This window comes from Streptopelia decaocto, assembly GCF_964273445.1.
Source record: "Streptopelia decaocto genome assembly, chromosome: 2".
NCBI classification, from domain to species: Eukaryota; Metazoa; Chordata; class Aves; order Columbiformes; family Columbidae; genus Streptopelia; species Streptopelia decaocto.
This window is the reverse complement of record NC_138655.1, coordinates 50,256,023-50,276,688: the sequence shown is the minus strand read 5'-3', so window position 1 is coordinate 50,276,688 and position 20,666 is coordinate 50,256,023. Positions and strand designations below refer to the sequence as shown.

General features: G+C 39.8%; 1 protein-coding gene across 1 annotated transcript in view; it reads left to right on the top strand.

Annotated features, from left to right (window-relative positions):
• GREB1L (GREB1 like retinoic acid receptor coactivator) overlaps positions 1-20,666 on the top strand; it is a 142,690-nt gene that overhangs the window by 47,667 nt on the left and 74,357 nt on the right. The window contains exon 2 of the mRNA XM_082046953.1: positions 14,663-14,766. The gene's annotated coding sequence lies outside the window, so the exon portion shown is untranslated. The remainder of the gene's footprint in view (positions 1-14,662; positions 14,767-20,666) is intronic.

Here is a 20,666-nt window from a genome sequence, read left to right as displayed (position 1 = left end):
ATTGGACCTAAGCTCTTTATCTTCTCTTTGCAGGCCTTGAAATCCTTGAGGGTTTTTCTCTCCATTATCTGCCCCTTGTCTCTCCTTGTTATTGAGATGTCAGCACCAGGACCCATTCAGCCTATGGGCACATCCAGCCTTGATCTAGGGCCAGGCCAGCACTGGTGAGCCCTGCTGGGTCCCAGCTCACTCACATAGTCTCGATTATGTGGTGCTTTTGCACAGGCCTTCTGGCTCCAGAGGTGGGAGGGTGGCTGTACGGAGCCAGCCCCACTGGCTGCTGAGCTGGGGTGGGAGAGCCTTCTCCGAGCAAGAGGAGGCCGGTGGCTCTGTAGGCACCAGCTCTGCTCCAGATGGGCTTTTTCTCACCCTGACTCAGGTCTGGCCTTGTGGCTTTCAGACAGAGCAGCTTAAATGTCTCTGCTCTGTGGTCCTGCTCTCCAGAGTTGGATTTTTCTGTTATCTGGTGTATTCCAGCGCCCACTCCTCTGGATACGGAGAGTGACTCTATTCCATGGTGCACCATGTCGGCTCTTGTGGATGCTTTGGGAAGGATCCAGTCTGTAAGTCAGGGTAGCATCTGTGCTAGGGGAGGTTCAGGTTGGACATTAGGAAAAGGTTCTTCACCCAAAGGGTGGTGGAGCACTGGAACAGGCTCCCCAGGGAGGTGTCACGGCCTCAAGCCTGACAGTGTTCAAGAAGAGACTGGACAGTGCCCTCAGACACATGGTGTGAACTGTTGGGTTGTCCTGTGCAGGGACAGGAGTTGGACTCGATGATCCTTGTGGGTCCCTTCTGACTCGGGACATTCTATGATTCTGTATATTGCCAGCTCCAAGGTAATTCAAAGCATTAAGAAGGTTCTGTTGTGCTTTACATACATACAGGTACAAACGTTTGACCATTTTAGAGCCCTAAGAGGGGTGGGAAGGTGCAACAAGCTGTGAGTAAGTGAGTTCAGAGTGAGAAAACTCTGGATTTTCCGAAGGCTTTGTTTGTTTGTTGGTGTGCTTGTTAGTTTTGAAAGCAGCATCCTCTTTCCACTCTAAAGAATTAATGTTACTTCTTCACAGTAAACCTAGATGAATATGGTTTCTTCATGCAACCCCACATAGTTTTTAGCCCGCTTTGAAGGACCCTGACTTTGCCTCCAGGCAAATCCAGAGGCAAGGTTTCGAGCTTGTGCATAATGTCAGGGACTTGCAGAAGCGAGGGGAGACCTTCCCTCCAGAGCAGCAGCAGACGTGGCTTGTGGGTGAGTGGATGGCTGATGGCAGCGCTGAAGTGCTGGTTGGAAAGGGGCGTCTGGAGGTCTAGTCCAGCTCCTGCTCTTCACGGAACTGCTGCCAGCATGTGTGATAAAATTCCTTTTAGAGGAGGAAGAAAAAGGTGATGGGGTATAACTGAAGATATTGTTGTATTCTAACCGAAGGAACCTTTGGAAGTGCTAATAGCGAGAGGAGGAGTTGAAAGGTTTGATGTTGCCGTGTTTTAGCAGCATTTCTCTGAGAATTTAAGAGATGAATTCTGCTGAAGTGACCTTTTTTTCACCTCTTACTGGCTCTTGAAAAGCCTGGGCTCCCTGAGCCATCCACACAAACAGCCAAATAATGAAAAATCCAAGTGCACATGCTCCAAGGGATAGTTAAGCATCCCTTGAAAGAATTCTCATTGCTGCTATTATGTTAGAGGGCAGCAGTTCCTAAGGAAAATTGTGGGTTTTTCCATTTTAATAACTTCAAAATGCTCTCAATCTACCCAGAAGGAAAATGTGATAACTCCTAAATAACTAACTAGGAGCTTTTTGAAGCCAGAATATCTTTATTGCTCTCCTTTTGCGTATGTTTTCCTGTGACTTAGGGATTTTGTTGAAACTTAAAAATAATACTTAGAAAGAGATAAAATATCTGATCTTGCCAAGTCCTGTATTTTTCTGTAGAAATACAGGGTAATTGAAGATGCTGTTTTTTCATTTTAAAGTTGGACATACAACAGATAAAATGTGAGCTTCAAAAGAGGCTGTTCTGGAAAGGAAGCGAACTCAAGAAAAATGGGAGACTTAACAGGAATTTTTTTTAGTCTTCCTTTTAGCACAAAGTGTCCTTGTTACACTTGCTGACCCAGTTGTTTCACTATTATTTCAGAGTGTACTTATTTTCTCTTCATTTTTCTTTCTTTCTGTATTGTTGGAGGAGTAATGTACAACATTTGCCCGATGCCTGACATTAGATCAAACAGTTGCATCTCTGCCTATCTCTGCCTTCCTAAATGCGACTGTTTTCTTGTAATGCTATTTCTTAGGGTTTTTTTGGAAAGGGAGAACCAGTATTTTTCTGTTTTGGCAGATGAACGGCTGTGAATAGCACCATGCAATACAATCAGCATTTCGGTGCTGTCCCTGTTGGGTCTCTTGTATTTACGGGGCGGGAGAAATCCCTGATCACCAGGTTGTTTTCTGTGCAAACACTGGGAGAATGCTGGGACCAACAAGGCTGAGCTGACCTTACGTGCTGGCCTGTTCCCTGCCACTGACTGTCATGTTTCAAAGGTTAAACTAACTGTGGATGAAATGTAATCAGTCGTGCGCTGGATCCTTTCCAGATCACGCTGGAGGAGTGCAATAACCAGCATTGTTAGCTTTGGGAGAGCCAGAGCCAGAGGTCATTACCTGTGTGCGTCTGAGCGTGAGGAACTAAATGCCTTTCCTGCTACCTCCCACGTATATTTATATAAATCTTATCTGGAATTGTTATCCTGCTCGACCCTGCTTTTTTTTTTTTTAATGACTGTTTATTCTTCCAACACTGTAATTTTCATCTTTCTGTTGATTTCTCGGAGTTTCTGTGAGATCTCAACCCCTGTTGTTAGATGGGATCCAGATCAATACCTGGGGAAGCAGAACAGGCTGCCCAGGGAGGTTGTGGAGTCTCCTTCTCTGGAGACATTCAAAACCCGCCTGGACGCCTTCCTGTGTAACCTCATCTGGGTGTTCCTGCTCCGGCAGGGGGATTGGACTGGGTGATCTTTCGAGGTCCCTTCCAATCCCTGACATTCTGTGATTCTGTGAAAAGGTTGGAAGAAAAAGTTGCTGCGTTTTTAGATGACAGCCTAAAATAGACCAGGGTAAACCAAACCGTACTCTTAAGGCAAAGGCATACTTCACCAACAGGGGAAAGATGATCTTAGTAAAGCTTCCTTCCTTCACTAGCAGGCAGCAAGGAAAAGAGCTGGTATGGTTGGAAACTGGTGAGGGACAGAGAGCAAGCGTGGGAGGAGAAGATGGAACAGAAGCACTGAAGTGAAGATAGCATCTCTGAGAACTGATGTCCTGTTTCTTTCTATGCTCAAGCACTCATTTTTCCCAGCTCTGTCTCTCATTTGTGCAGTGCTTTCAGTCTTCTGCATTCAGATCTGCAGCAGGAGTCTGTTCCCTGCATCAGATAAAAAGGCTTTCTGGAAGGCACCAGAAGCATGTAGCATATGGTAGGGAAGTACTGCTTATTGTCATATTAGGGATTTCAAGGGTGACAGGCGGTGAAGCCGGTATTTTTTCTCCCCACTTAGCTTTTACAGAACCCCTTCTCTGAAACTGTCTGTGCAATAAGAATAGACTTAAGTGGGGAACAAAAAATTGTCTTGCTTTTGAATTCTGTGGAAAGGTTCCTACTCTATCAAAGTGTGTTGTTTTCTTTATAGACCAATGTATGGGTATGGCCTTGAAAATCAATACATTTAACAGCAATGGAGACTGTTCCCTGGGAAGAAGAAGCGGGTGGATGGGGGACTTTAATGTCAGAGCACATCAGACTTAATAGATGTGTAGAAAGGATTAGGTTATTTTAATATATGTCTTTGTATGCACTCCTAATTGTTATGTTATAATTAACAGCTGGGAATATGAATGTGTTTTCTAGGATCACTCTGTATGGGTTTTTCAGTTTATGCATTTTGCAGTAGTTTCTAAAGAAGCCCTGACAAGAACGGAGGCCTGTATTGGTTTATAGGAAAGTTGTCTCTGTCAAGATGAGTTCACTCTAATTTGGTTATGATGTTAGAAGAAAATGCTGTTATCCTCCTTAGCCCACCTTTACCAGGCTCTCTCAGGATTGTAATCACAAGCAGAGAGAGCTTCTTATCACTGTTTTCAACTGTTGCCTACTCCTGTACTTCAAGAGTAGAACAATCTTTTCCTTGCTTGTGTCTTCATGAGATATCCTCTACATTTCAGTGTGTGCAAGAGAGAACAAGGTGTTCTCCTTCTATTTACTTTTCTACAAAATTCTTATTTTTGAAAGGCCTTTTCTTTCCTTGACTGATTTTCTTTTTTTTTATTCCCTCTTGCTTTCTCTCCATGCCAGAGCACTGGAGATTGAGAAGAACTGATCAAAAGTACTAATGACTGTCTTGTCCTTGTGAAACCTAAATATTCTTCTTTCTCAGCCCTGTGTCTTTTACATGGCCCTCTGCCTACATTAGATTTCTTTTTAACTATTCAAAGACCAATTTGATTTCTCCACCAACCTTGAAGTAAAATGCTTCAATATCCACTCCTAGAAATGCTTCTGAACTTTTAGCACGCCATGCAGTGTCTGCATTAGGAATAATTTCTGCATGTATGGTTTCTACTCTGCTGAGATAACTATTCTCATGTCTGCTATTTGTGGCCCAAAATTTTGCTCAGGTGAATGACTAGGGAGCTCTGTGGGCATAGTGTAAGTCCTTATTTAGCGGCCTTTTCAACAAAAGCAGTTTTAATGTGAGAGAGGATGTATGTAGACCTGAACTGCAATCATGGAGGATGCAGAATGAGCATTAGTGAAGATGCCCTAATCTTTTTGCGGTTCTCCTATCAGGTGTATAAGAGGCCCACCAATTTTCCAGTGTATGGGGGGGGAGGGTCTCTGTTCCAGGGACCTTCTAACAGCTCTGCTGAGTGACCTTAGGAACAAGAAACTAGTTTCCTCTGTCTCCCAGGTGTTCAGCTGCCCAGAACTGGGTCTATGGCAATCCCAGCTGAGGGAAGACTTGTGAGTCAGGTACTTCTCCCTATGTAAAAATAACTAGAATTCCTCAAAGAGATAAAGGCTTTTCACATTAGCATTTTTAGGAAGGTCTGGCCACACTATGTCCTTCTGCACAAACAACAGCAGTTAAGCAGCAAGTCCTGACAGGGTTTCTGTTTTGCTGGAATATTTTGGTGATGAGAGAACCCAGAGCAACACAATTTGAAATACCCTTGCTTGGAAAAGCCCTTTGTAACTGAAATATGGGGTCTGCTTGGATTAAACATCTGAAGATTTTTTTAATATTCTGATCAGCTCACTCTTTTGGCTAAAGTGCTCTGACATGACATTTTTATTAGAAAGATGCTGTGAAAAATCACTAAAGGTAATGTCTAGCCACTAATGTCTATGACTACCAAGCAAAGATCATGTTGTTTTCTCTCTGCAGTATAAAGGCCAACTACATTGAAGTGGATCATGTCATTATTTGATTACTAGCTGCATCTATCTTCATATTCAGACTGGCTGATGGCTATAAATACAAACACAGAATACCTCAAGTTGGAAGGGATCCATAAGGATCATCGAGTCCAACTCCCTGCACCTCACAGGACCACCTAAAGCTAAACCGTATGACTAAGAGCATTGTCCAGACACTTCTTGAACTCTGACAGGCTTGGTGCTGTGACCATTTCCCTGGGGAACCTGCTCCAGTGACCAGCCACCCTCTCAGTGAAGAATCTTTTCCTAATGTCCAGTCTGAACTTCCTCTGATGCAGCTTCATTCTATTTCCTTGTATTCCATCTCTGGTCACCAGAGAGCGGAGATCAGCACTTCCCCCTCTGCTTACCCCCTTGCAGAAGGTGTAGCCTGTGATGAGGTCCCCCCTCAAACTTCTCCAAGCTGTGTTTTTCCTGTCAGATCTCCTTGGAGGATGTGCACATTGTGTAACTACATGTCTGCATTATGTCTCCCCTTTCAGATATGTTTAGTGCCTCTGGATTTTTGCAAAGTCACCAGGTAGCAGAATGCATTTGCAGAAGTTTTTTATGGTGAGCCTTTCACTGAACCTTGATAGCAGGTTCTCCATGTCAATGCATACCATATATTTGTATCTGGATGCAGCCGTAGGTTGGGTTTTTATGCTGTCCCTCTTAGGCTTGCCTGAGCTGTTTTTCTGGGAGTATTTTCTCTGCCCTCGTCACTGAGAATAATCAGTTAGCTGTGGATGCATATGCTTGTGAAATCCCATCCCTATTGAAGTTAACAGGTTTAGTTGCTATACATGTACATAAAAAAAGCAAACAGGTAAGGAATGTTGTTGTGTTAAAGGAAGGCCTGTTTCCTCATCGTGTGTCAGGTTTCTGTACTTTGTGCTAGCAACAGGAGATGCACAGAGCACAGCCAGCAAGCTGAAATATTCTCTGTGTGCCATAGCATTCCTCAGAAATTTCTTCTAGCCTATGCATATTTCATAGCAGAGCAGTTTACTGTCTTGTGAAGAAAGAAAAAGACCTGTTTTGGCTTTGAGCATTTAGAATTCTTTACTGTATAAGACAAAATTGTGGGAAATTTTCCAGTTTTAGCCCGGAAAGTTTTGACCTTTCTTTCCCTAGTGCCTACATATTCCTATGGACTTCTGTATCTCAATTTTGCAGTTTGGTCCTCATGATTACAGTATGCCCCAGACCCGTTTCAGGATAAAAATCCTTTCTTAAGCTTCAGGTAAGTAATACAATGCAACTCTTTCCTCTGGTGAGAGTGAGGAATGAGACATGCGTGAGAGGAGATGGGGACCAGGGAGAGAAAGCCACCTTCTCATGTAATTACATGAGAATATTTGCAGGCTGTGCATTTTCTTCAGGAGACTTTTAAATACAGATAAAACTAATGAATCTTCTGTTTGTCAAGCCTAGCAATACGTGTTAAGTCTTCAAACTGAAATCTGTGCTAACAGATTTTAGAATCATTATTAAGCCTTTAAAAAGTCTCAAGGATTCAAAGGCAAGAGGCTGTTTTGCCTTTTTAAATTGCATTGCGTTCAGGAATGCGTTATTTCAGGACCTTGTTCAAGTCATCTCACTGTCACAGCTTCATTGCTTCAAATGTCCCTTCAAGTAGGAGCAGTTTTTATAACTACACAGTAAACTCAAGATGGCTTAATAGAAATGATTTCTTCATGTGTCAAAATGACCCCTTTGTTTCTCATTTTACTTTTTTGTTGCCTGCAGCTAATCTGCTTTTTGGGTTATCAGATCCAAGCATCTTACAATGCTGACTCTAGCAGCGGCATTCAGCTGGAATGCTGCCTTTTGTTTACCGGTTTCACCAGGCCTCCAGTGCTTTCTTTGGTCATCTGGTGGCTCCACTAATGTGATTTGCACTCCCAGGCTCTGCAGGTAGTCATGGGCTTTTATAAGGGAATTAGAGGAAGGCCTGCCACCCTGGTTGCTAATGAATCCACAGGGTATTTCTTGGTTTGGTTTTGTTTTTCCAGCCTTTTTTTTTTTTTTTTTTTTTTTTTAATCTGTTTGCAGTTTTGTGGAATTTTACTCTGCTCTGCTCTGACTTCAGTTCCTAAAGTCACTTTACCTGGCTGTGATGATGTTCATTTTGTTTGAAACAGAAGTAGCAAATCCATTAGATCAGAATGTGCATTCAGGGTTTTCTCAGAATTTGAAAATAAATACAGAAGAATAGATGGCTACACAAATACTTAAAACTTATTTATTACAATAAATAATACACAAAATTTGTTCATGGTACTACTGGATGTGGTAAGAAAAGGCAAACCTCTGCCTTCCTTTGGGAAAGTTCTTTCTATTAAAATAACCAATGTTGGCACACATAAAGAAGTTGAAGTGTTTTGCTAATGAGGCTGCAGCTGGAATAGTAAAATTTTGCAAGCATACAGAAGTAGATGCAAGTTTAAAACCACCGTCAATGCAGTCTTATCATTTTAAGCCAGTGGAGGACATAGTCGAGTGAACACTGCATTACAGATTTTGCAAAAGCAAAGGGTTTTTTTAGTACAAAAAGGATATATATAATCAAAAGAGAATATATGTTGAAAACATCTTGTACTCTTTTTTTTTTTTTTTTTTTTTTTTTTTTTTGGAAAGCAGAGGAGAATTTCAGACTCTGAGGAGTTAAGTTGGGGAGAATGTCAGATCCTGAGTAAGATGCCATTCCTTCTTATATCCACAACCTCTTGTTTAAGTATCTTTGTGGATTTGAGTGAGGGCTAATAGACTGATTAGGGTGTTCTTTTTTTCAGATTAACCCTGCAGTTTTGTTAGGGCCAGTATTTGGCTTGCACAAAAACAAGCACAATGTCAATGTTTTTAAAGCTTCAAACTAGTCTAATTAAGACTCAACCTACAGTGACAGGTTCTGCATATTTTTATCTCTTCATGAAATGTTCTTTATCTGTTTCTGTTTTGGAAAGGAAGGTACTGAATTGGTGATAAAACAAAAACCTGAAAAGGACTTTGGAAATAAATGGGCCTTTTCCATGCAAAAAATAGATAATATTGAATTTATTTTTATTATTATTTACCTCAAGAACAAGTCCGTCTATGAAAGTCTGAAGAATTTAGATTGGTAAGAGTTGTATCACTGATATGTGGTGTATAGGGTTGGGTCTTAAGAGCAGGAGCAAGCTTTAGAAAAACTGAAGTACACAGGCATGTTTCAGTGCCCTCACTTTGTGCCATTCTGCAGCGTTAAAGCTGTAAGATATATCTGTGATGTCTGGAGGGGGCATATATTTCATTTGTATATGCATGTGTTTGTATTTTTAAAATGTTAATTAAATATTGGAGTATTACTTTATCTTCAAAGAATGTCAGTAATGTTGCTGAGTTGGTGCTCCTGCTCCAGAAAAATCATGTAGAAATTCAGGTGCAGGGTTTTTAACAGTGGATGTATAGAGCAAGAGTATATTGATTGAGTTTTACTAGGCTGACAACAGCATGGAAGGTCCTTGTAACCCTGAAGTTTGTGACCCATGAAATCTCCGTTTTCCTTCTATGGGTAATGTATCTTGGAGTGCAGAGGACTGAAAAATGCATCCTGCACAACCTAACCACTGATTATTTACAAAGGGAAAATTATTTTGGACTTATTGCTAAAAATGTGTTTGATACTAGTCAATATAAGGGGTAGGTTTAAATTATATCATTTAAACAAATGTTCCCTCAGCACAAATTCACTGAGGCAACAACTGATACTTGCACATATGCATAAGGTCCTCTGTATTTTTATTTGAAATGAGGATTTCGGATGCTTGGCCATTTTGCTGACTCAGCTTCATCAGCTTGGATGCCAGGAAGCAGAAATCAGATTTTTGCTTTAGAAATTGTACTTGAGTCTGATTGAAGGAGATAAATGATGGTGAGGAATTGGGCAGAGTTATCTCTAAAAATGGTAAATATCCAAGGTTACTGAAAATGAGTCTGTAACACTCACACGCACCAGCAGGCAGATTTTACAGCTCTGTCCAGAGCACAGAAGGAAGATAAATCATGGCCATCCCCCTCTCATTTTTGAAATGGTTCAACCCTGGGGTTTAGCTGAAGGACTTAAAGAGTTTTTGAAGTGCAAATAGACTGGTGAAGGGTAAACCTTTTCAGTGTTTCATTTAGATGGATCTTTTTTTTTTTTCCTATGTGGATTTCTGGCACCAGCTGAGATCTGGAAGGCCACAGGATTTTTTTTTGTTTGTTTTTGATCAATCAAGCAAGCAGAACTTGCCATGGGAGTGTACATTCTCTGCATACATATTGATCCTATTGTGTCTAAAAGTAGTTAATTTAATCGGGGCTTTTTGAAACGTTTCCCAGTAAGACTTGCATTAATGGAGCTGTCATTTCAAGGTCATGTTTCAGTGTCAATAACTTCATAGGAATGACAGAAGTTACCTGCAAGTGTAATAACAATAGTTCAGTTATGCCATGTTAAAAGTGCATTAGAATGAGAACTAATTTTACATGTGTGCATGTGAAAATGTTCAGCTTTGTTTGAAAAATGTTGTTCTCATTAAATGAGAGATTTTCAAAGCAGCCTGGTGTTCCTAAACACATCAACGCTACCAGTTGTGTTACTGTTCACAACTGGTTGCATCAGTACCCCTGGCCTGCCCTGCTGCATATGGAGTTTGGCTCCAAGAACATATTTTACACCTTTATCTCTTCTATCAAAATGTTTGTAATGTCAGAGTTTTTATTCAGCACTCCTTCTAGTAGTTTTGACCTTTTACCTCACTCTTTGTCTTGTTTAAAAGCAGCAGCATGCAGAAGATGGATTGCATATTAACTATAAACACTTCTCTCTACTGTGATAAATATTTGGAGATACAACGTGTAAGAACTGTCTGTATGATAAGCCCATTTAAGTGCAGAGTATAGATTTTATAAGGCAGGATACAGTTTACTACTTCTCGGTCCATGTCTGATTCCAAGATCTTCCAAGTATTTCACATGAAAGTGTTACATATTTTCAAGATTTTTTTTCCTGGGAGGATGTGAACTGCAGACTTTGTTATTTGCTTCTTTGATTTGATTGGGTTGGAAGGAGCTTCAGAAAGTTATCCTGGACATGGTGACACTCAAGGTACAATAGAGTCATGAAGATAATTACTGGTACAGGACTGAGAGTCCATGTGCACTGAGAAGGCTGGAATGTGAGGTGGAAAGTCTTGCATACAACTCTCAGTCCTGTACCACTAATTATCTTCTGTAGAGTTTCCTATGTGTAAGTGTTTTCCCTAATTGAATGGGATTTTATTAAAGATTGAAGTACCAGGTCATTTGGTGGCTCAGAATGTAAGAGGAACTCTAAATGTGGTGTGGGGTCCAAAGGTGGGATCTGCTTTAGGAAGGAAGGACCAAGCCTGAGTGGTTGTTAGTTTAATTTCCATATATTGGGTGTCCAAAATGGTACGGGAAAATCACCTATATTAAAAAATGGTGTATTTATACCATACTTCTGTATTTACAGTCTGGTGGTTTGATGTTGGCCATGCTATGAGAGTGCAATAGAAAGATTCCCGATCAGGATAGAGACCTAAATTCATAACTCATCACAAATTAGTAAATATGGCTAAATAAACTTAATAAATAAGGCTAAAGAAGTGCATATTGTGATTTTTCCCTGACTTTATGCTGCACGGAAGATGTTTGGTTAATAGGCCCCCTATCTTGGTCTCTGTTTTACAACTCTAGCTTTTATGTTCATTAAACTCACATGTTGTCAGTCTCAGGTGCTGTAAAGATGTTTTTTACCTGTAGTGTTTGAAAACTGAACGTGTTATGCTGTTTAAAGCTTTGCTGAGAGAAAAGGGAATTCTTTGCATCTCATTGTGGAGAGGGGATTCCCCGCATTTGTGGCATCACTTTTGTGAATATGTCACTGAGAGATGGTAATACTGACTTTTCCTTTGTTAAGTAAGACATTTCTAGCACCACCCAGGACTCCTGTCTCTTCGCTAAATCCTGTTCCACCAACTGGACAGAAAATTTGGGGCATGTTTCAAGTCAGTACTTTTTGCTTCAGTCTTGTTAGTCACAGAGAGAGGGTCTTCCTTTAGAAACAGGCAGTGTTCTGTAGATGGGGATGTGGGTGTTGGCTGGAAAATCTATCATTCTAATTTAATTTTCGTTTTTCTAAATGGTGTGTGCTCAAATGTCAAAACACTGGGGGGCTGTTACTTGCAAACTGCAGATTTATCAAGCGGCCACAACATTAAAGTAATCTTACTCAAGTTACAGTATGCATTTGTCAAGGACACAGGCTTGCATGATGATTCTGAATTCCTGGAGAATTTAACTGAGCAACAGCCGGTCTGTAGGATGTGTAGATTTTAACAAGGTGATGTTTGTGTTTTGGCGAAGGACTTGTGTGACATGCTGCTGAAACTGTTCCAAAGTGCCTTCTTCCTCCCGTCAAGTCTGTAGGGATCTTGAGACAGTTTTTGTGTGAAATTTCTCCACTCGCTTTGTGTTTCTTGATTTTATCACAGGTAAACTCTACAAAATTCTTCCATGGAGTGTTAGGAAAAAAAAAAAAGGTCATCAACACCACTAACTACAGCTACAACAGAAAGAATACCCTTTTTGGCCTTTGTGTCAGATTCCTTTTCTCCTCAATTGTTTTGTTTTTTTTTTTTTCCCCTCCCTCCACTTGAGAGAGGTTTATGGTGCTGTGTCCGTCAGGATAACCCTGTCTTAGGGTTGAAGTTGTATTTCTCCCCGAGTTCCTAGAGGTGATGTTATCTTTTGTTCACTTGGCAGTATGGTCATTCCTAAGAGCATCTGTCACTTCAGGCATTGTAAGATGGATGAGTCTCAAGTGAACTGCTGGTTGAAGCAAATGGTGAAAATAAGACAAGGGGGTTGGGGGTCTTGAGAGGGGCCGAACAACAAGGAAGCACTGTTAGAAATCAAAAGTAAGCCAGGCGGTAGTGGAAGAAAGAGCCAAGATGGATCACGTGGTAGCAGATCCCACAGGTCTTGGAAACAAAGATTGCTGACTGATGAATTCTGAAGAGATCTTCTGCTCCTTGACAACAATGCTGCTGATTTGTTTCCTCCTTCATTTGCAAATAAGAGAGGATCAGAAGGAGATGGTCTGAACGTCAGATGAAGAAACGGTATTTTTGTCACGTTAAGAGATTAGGATAGGATTAGGTTAGGATAAAATAATGGTGCAAATAATCAGAAAAAGGGTTACTGATATTTTGTGTGTCTTAAATATTGCGCGAGCATCTGTCACTACTGAGGGGGCACGTAACAGTATAAAACCAAACCAGTGTATCAGCTTTTGGAAAAAAACAGTAAACTTAAAATTCGTAGCTGTTTGTATTTCAGAAGGTACTTAATGCTTTTAAAAGGGGGAAGCTTCACTACAGTATCTCTGATTTAACTGAACTAATTGAGTTAGACATTTTAACAGAAAGAAAATGGTGTAAAAAAACCCCAAGAAAACTCCCTCCCAAAGCCACTGACAAGCAAATCCATCTCCCCCACCCCCGCTGAGCAAAGGTCTGTGTGTGCAAAAGCAGCAGCTAAAGACCTTCCAGCCCAGTGTGTGTGTGTCAAGGTTTGGGAAGGGTCTAGGAGCATCTTGGCTTGAAAAATTATTTTGTCACACTATTGGCATTGGTCCATAAGGGGAAGCACTGGTTGAAAGGCGAAGAAATTAAGATGATTAGAAGCTTTAAAGCTTCACAAATGGTAGAGTATCTCTCTTCTCAATGGATGTAAATAATAGATGAAAGACCGAGAGTGACAACAAAGGATCAGGGCGTTTAAGAGAATGTGTGCAGCCTGAATAGAGGTCTGTGGCCTAGGGCCAAAGGTCTTAGCTTTGAGTGTAATTAGAAGAAAATACAAAAATGTCATTATTAGCAGGTGAAATGTTCAGCACGTGTCCGAAAAATAGCAATTTCAGAGGCAGGAGCTGTTGGAATTGGATTACTGACATTCTGCAATCACTGGAGGCTCTGCAGAGCCCTACAGTTTGTGGGGAGCTGTCTGCTGACCTTGCTGGCCACCTGCCAAGGGTTCGCTCGTAGCATGGCAGGGATGCACCGGGCAGGGTGGCACCGGCCGCCCCTGGCAATAGAGTTGTTTCATGTCTTTCCTTGGAACGCAACAATCCTACCCAAAACTCCTCCTGAGCGAGAGGTGAGGGTTACAGCTGCTCTCTTAAATAGGCTGAGTTTTAAAAACAGGAGGAAGGGGAGGAAGCTTAAAGCTATATTGATTTTAATTTTAAAACCTGGCTTCTGATTTCTAGGTATACACCTGAAAGAGTGACGTTCGCTCAGGTTTTGACAGCAGGCCTAAGGCTATGGTCCCAGCTTTAAGCCTAAAATCCTATTTGTGAGCACCATGGAAAATTCCTTTAAATCTTTTGGGAAAAATATTGTCCGTTTCTATTGAGAAACCAAACCAGCCTGTGTGCCTGGGACAGTCTTGTTGAAGTCCAATCAATGATAACTTAATTTAAAGCTTTTCCTGATGTTAATTACTGCTCTGTACAGCCGTAGGTATTTTAGGAGTTACTCTTTTGCGTGCTGCCTGCTCTACCATTGTTGCCATTCTTTGAGGTATTTCAGGTGTATTCTCTCTTATAAATTGCAGTTCCTATTAGAAATGTTTTCACTTAAATACCTTCAGGGGATGTCAGATATGACAGCAACCAGCTAATTCTGACTTTATTTTGAACATTAATCTCCAGTTTAGTGTAAATAACTGCTCACCCATTTAATTTGTTTCTTTTTAAACCAATTGTAAAATAATTACTTCTACATTATAATCTATTTTATATGTTTCTGTGACAGTTCATTTTCTCATATTGATGTGCTAAGTTCCTAATACTTCAGAAAGCGACATCAGTGCCAAAATTTACAGATCCTGTGACAAACTTGTAGTTTACATGTGGCAGAATGCAGAGAAGCAGCCATACAGCTTCACCCAAGTATACCTGTGAAAAAAACAGATGCTTTTTTAAGTGGTCAGTCTTCCTTTTCCCACCCTAGTTCAGTTTTCAACCTAGACCAGGCTTTTAGATATGCAGGTTTTGTTGGCTTGTTACAAACTGTATGTTGGCGTAAGTCATTCTTATTTTTTTTTTTCTCCCTTCTTATTTTCAGGTGTTCAGGAGTTTTAAACATCTTTGCAGCAAGACTTCATGAACTCTTAGCTGCACCCTTTAATCATGACTGCATTTCAGATAGGCTAAAAGGAATCTGCAAAGGTACTGTACTTGGCTTTCCTAATAGACAATAGATGGTATGTTTGTGCTCAGCATCTGTGCTTTCATTTCCATTGACTGCATTTTAGGAACAGTGTGGACTGTAAATAACAATTTTATTTTTGCTTTGAACGTGTACAACCTCATAAGTTCTCAAGAAATCTTGAAATCTAGTTCATATAATTAAACAGCCTTCATCAAAGAGGGCTGATTTGTGCTTCTATTTCTTTCTTATATATCCACAATGAGGTCAACATCATTATTTAATGGCAGTTCTTTTGAAGTGGTAACAGTTTTCTTCTGCTGTTTTACTTAGAAGCACTGCAAATACCTAAGCAACTAGCTAAATACATGGTTTATGCGCTTGGAGGGTGGACGTTTGTTTGTTTGTTTGTTCTCTCAAAGTGTTTCAAACAAATGGGAAGAAGAATGCAGATCTTTGTAGTGATGGGGAATAGCTTTGTGCTTCCAAATGAGATTCTTACAGTCTTTTTTTTTTCCTGACTTCTTCAATGGGGGAGGCTCATCTCAGGATACAATATTAGGCTCGCATAGTTTCTTGTTGCATTTAAATAGCCAGCGTACCCAGAAGGCTATTCCTGCTTTATGACCTGTTTTATCCCTGGGGCAAGGGCAGCGCAGAGCAGAGCCAGGGGGTCATGGCCACAGCCCGGTTTCTCAGCGCCACTGGTGGGTCCCCAAAACCTGTCTGCAGGAGCATTGTGCTCAGGAACATCTGGAAGACGGCAGGAGTGTGGAAGAAGGGGGGGGACCTCTAGGATTTTGCTTGGCCAGGTGCTAGGAAGAAGCAACATTAGCCTTTTTGATGGCGGGGGGAGGCCGATTCTGTGGCCCTGAAGTTAGGCCAAACAATTGGGGAGGTCAAAGGACAGCTGAGTGCGGTCAATGAGACACCCCGGGGTGTATTTTGTTACTCAGTAAAAGGAGCAGCATCCTAAAACCCTAAAGGATTCTCTTGAAAATCTGTGTTGTGAAAAGGTTTTATGAGTCTGATGGCAAAAAGTGCTGATTTAGCTAAGGAATGCTTGCTTTTGTCTCAATGAAAGGCTAATCCTTACCCAACGCTGGCAGCTATTATAGTGCAGTCAATGCGGGGCTGAAAGGACAGTTAGAGTAGAAGTGTACTTTGAGATCCCAAATGTTTATCATTTTAATGGTTCTGTAACTGAAAAGGTTTCTGAACTTTCACCTTTGATCCTGAAATTTATACCATGAGCAAAATATTTGAAAAAGTAAAAAGTGAAAAACTTCACGTACAAATTAAAAGACAGAGTTGCTTAGTGAGCCGTGCCTGCCCTGTTACTCTATATCCCCTGACAAAATAGCTTTAGATTATCAAGACACTGCCTAGTTTAAACTAAAACTCCTTTTAATCTGCTAATGCTTATTAATTTTCTTTTTTTTTTTAAGAGTTGGTTTTCTGGTCTTGAGCAATTTTTGCTGTTCTTGTTTCAGTGATGACCAAAAAAGGTAATAGTTTTTGAGCAATTAATTCCTATAATTTGTTTAGCATTATCTTTCTTTAAAGCGACAGCTTATTAACACTTAACATTTGTCATAGAAACAGATAAGAAATCAATGTCAGAGCCAAGACCTTGTAAATAACCCGAAAGGAAATGTAATAATGGCTGTCTTCACCAGAGAGGTGGTGGGGGAAGGACCAGGCATGTGGCAGAAAAGGTTCAGTGCTTTTTGTTTTCCTTTGGAAGGGGGGGTTTGCTTCAAGACACAACCCGGGGCCTCCGACTCTTTGGCCCTACTGTCTTACACAAACACTCATTGTTGAATTAGGAAGAAAAAGAGACTCGGGAGCCAGCGGTGGTGGCATTTTTATAGTGACTAACCTGGTGTTTCATCGTGATCTTTAAAAGAATACCATAAGAAGAATGTAAAAGAATAAATTGCATAATTTTCAAAGGGAAATAAAAGATCAAAGAAGTTGACAGGTAATTTTTTTTTTTTTTGAAAGAAACATGCTTGCAAAATACAGCTCTCCAAAGAGCTTAATTTTTAAACTCTTTAGAAGTACTCTATTCAGATGCGTAGCATTGATTTATGTCAAGGTTAAGGCACCTTTAAACAAATAAAGTTGGGAATGGATAAACCTACTGAAATACAAATGGCCTATTAAACACAGAAGATGTTTGTATAGCATTCAGGTTGCTACAAAACTGACACATGTCTTGAAATTCTCCTGATAACCCATTCTAAACTCATCAGGAAATGATAGCATGTGTGTTTGAGGGGCACACAAGGGAGCGGCCAGATAGGACAGGGATGGAAGGTCAGGCCTTAACTTTGACTTTCTAGGCTTCAGCTTCATGCTTTTGCAATAAGCCAGTAACAAATGAAGAAAGCATTAAGGTGATTTATTTATCAATGAGATAGGACTGGCTTTTGTTGCAGGAATTCAATGAGTTGTCTGAATCTCTTTTCAAATATATCCCTGTAAACAATGAATATAACATTTTACACATATTTATATGGAATTAAGGGCTATATAAACTGTGTAATAAAACTACATAGAGAAATACATATTTGAGCTATAATGCAAAATTTTGTTTGTAGCCCTAGAATTTAATTACTTGAAGTGTGTAAAATGGAAGTATATGAATTATTAAGATTTTTTTCTCATCTACTGGAGAAAATTGTTCTGTATCTAGAAAGTGTTTATCAGGTGTTTTTTTTTTTTTTCAAGTTGATTTTAGCCCACAGAGAGAATGTTATACATAGCATTTATATTGTACTGTGGCAACAGTCACAGAAAAATACCATGAGCACAATTTTCTTGAGTGTATTTAGTGGAAGTTTCATGTACATGCCTTCAAGAATGCACAGAACCTGTGAATTCTCTGCGTTATTGACTCACTAAACCATAATAGCAGCTTTGGGAATCAGGATTGCCTCTGCTGCATGTTTATGTTGCAGGTAAATTAGGTCCAGCCTGTAAACATCATTGAGACTTTTCCTTTGGGGAGAAAAAGTAGAGAAGCACATCTAATGTCTCCAACAAATATTGTATTTTATTATCATTTTTTCTTCTTCCAAGACATAAAGACCCCATACACAATTTGTTATAGTGGGTGATGAGTTGTATCACAGAATAAATATAGGCATTAGAAACAGAAAATTGTTTTTTTTCTCCTCTTAATTGTTAATAACATGTAATTTAGAATTTTTGCATTTCTGTTTTAAGTAAAGATACAGAGTTTTTTTTTGCCAGACTTAAATGGCATTATAAAAATGCTATATGTGGACATGTATTCCACAAATACCTATTGGGAATCCTAAATATCTAGAAAAGGTGGCTTGAATGTCAAAGCTGCTCTTTTTAGATATATCCCTGAATGTGATGTTAGTGTTTTGTTCTGTCGATTGCGCATTTGTTGCAAATTTCATCTTAACTGAAATCTGGGATGTTGCAGAAGGCCCAGTAGTGATGTGCATCTTTGATCTCAAACAGAGGTTGCCTCTGGTAATTTCAGAGATTCTGGACAGACCTTTGTTTATTTTACAGAAGAATTTGTGGTATTCTGGGGAGGGGAGAAAGTAGAGTCAGCTTTGACACATGACAAACACATGTGTAAAAGGAAGAACTCTACAAAGCACTCTGAACTTCGAAGTTCAGTTCCACTAAAATTCAATACAATAAATTTATTATTTGTTTGTTTGTTTTTAATAGCAATTATATGAGCAATTTAGAGACTCTTTCCCAGCAGTACAGAAGTTGCAAAAAATGTCCAAATGGAATTAAGCTTGACATTCATTGCAGGTTCTGATTGTTATAGATTTAATGTATGCAGCGTTTTGTGTCTGTTCACTGCATTGCTTTTTGCATAGAAATGGCCATGAAAGTAGCTGGCTTTGCTCTTGTGGTTTTTGTTGAGTTGGTTGGATTTTGTCTGTGCATCACAAGCTAAAAAATGACTGCAGAAGAATGATGTTAGATATGCCTCTCTATCTAGAGACTACATGGGAGCTTCAGGATAGAAAAGATTTGCTTGTTCTTTCTAAAACATATTCTGAGTTCAGATGAGCAAAAATGTGATCTTTTTGACCTATTTGAAAATGCTATTTTCAGAAGAACTGCACAGGAACGTGCTCTGAGTAGACTTGATGAACATTTTGACACAACCTCTGCAAAAGAAGAGAAGCTTTGTTTGCACCTTTAGTGGTTCCTTTTTAGGGATGATGGTTTCCAAGCCTCTTAAAAACAAGGAGAACTCTTTTTCAGACTTGCTTTGTGTTCAAACAGGGCTCTAGGGAGGAAAAGAGTCATTTTTTGGAGGAGGTGAGGAACCAACAACCTACCTAGTCATCTTCTATCCCAGTGTCTTAGCAAAGGCAAGTTTGATTGCTTAAGACTTTATTACTCCTTGATTTAATTTTACTTTTTAATCCAGAAGTCTGTGTTAGGGATTTGCTTAATCATCATCAACAAAACTCAATGGTGCTTCTGGCAGGGTTACACACTTTACAGATGAAGGAAATGTGGGAAATGCCACCTGTGAGGCTCTTGGGTGCAGGGTGTTCTCCTTTGCACGGTGTCACAGACCTGCTCTGGCTGCAGAGACCATCTCTTTTTCAACTTGGTAACCCTGAAATGAGTTTCTGGTTGCATACTTTAAGAACTCCTACACTATATCTCCAACTCGGCCAGCTTCAGGTGTGGATAAAGCATTGCTTACAGCAGAAGAAAGATTAAAGTTTACAAAGTTCTACTCCATTGCTTCATTTTTAGTCTGTTGCTGCTGTCACAAACCAGAACATGCAGCAGGTAAAATGAATACTCTGGAAAACTAAAATACTGAGTGGATGTTCCTGAAGAATTGGGTCATCTCTATTTGGAAAGCTTTAAGAGCCAATGTAATCTGTATTACCATTATGCCTATTACTCAGAAAGATTTTTGTTTTAGTAGTGTCAATTAGTACATGTTGTTAGAATTAAGAATTAAGAATTTTTTTTTCAAGTAGTGGCTCTGCAAGATGAATAGCTATTAGTCTATATTGCTTGGCGATAAAAAATTGTCTCCTTTATTTAGTAGTACTTTCACGTGAGTAAAGTTAGGAGAAAAAGAAAAAAGAAACAAAAGAAACAAAGAGCATGTGGAAAAACACTTTTACTGCAGATGTAGATACCTAGGATGATTTTTATTAAGGATTTTTCTCTTTAATGCTTGTACTATACGATCTGATGTTGAGACGTGTCAGAATGGATTACATTTTAGCTTCTGTTTTCTGTATCTCAGTAATGAATATTTATTTTGCTTTTCTATTAAATATTGTCATCTTGGTTAGCAGTCTTAAAAAATGTCAAGCAGTATATACGCCTAAGTATAAATGGTAGCTATTTATAAATAAATTAACATGAGCTATGTTGTTTAAAACTTAAATTTTTGCAGCCTAATGGCCTAAGGACTTACAGTAATTTACATACATGGTATGTTAAGCCATAGTGCACAGTCCGACTCTGTAGTCCTATTGAAGACAATAAAAACCCACCAGGCAGGTGAGTATGTACTTACAGTGTTAAGGTCTGAAGGCAGATCATGAGAAATGATGTAAAGAGGATGTGTAGAAAAAAAATGAATAAGAAGTACAAGCAAGTTGAGCAAACTAGTGATTGGAAATGACATTATTAGCTTCATATGGTGGTCTTTGTTAGCCCAGTTGTGTTGAAGAGTTGGTAGCAAACTTTATTGATAAGGGGTGGTTCAAAGGATGCTTGGGATTGTAGGTGAAGTGCTCAGCTTCCACATAACCAGACCACATATGCTGAATAGATCATCCCTTTCATTTTCTTGAGCAGTGCTAGCTGAGATGCCATTATTAATGCTCCTTTTAATGTCGTTATATGGCTCTTTTGAAACACTGGTAACTTT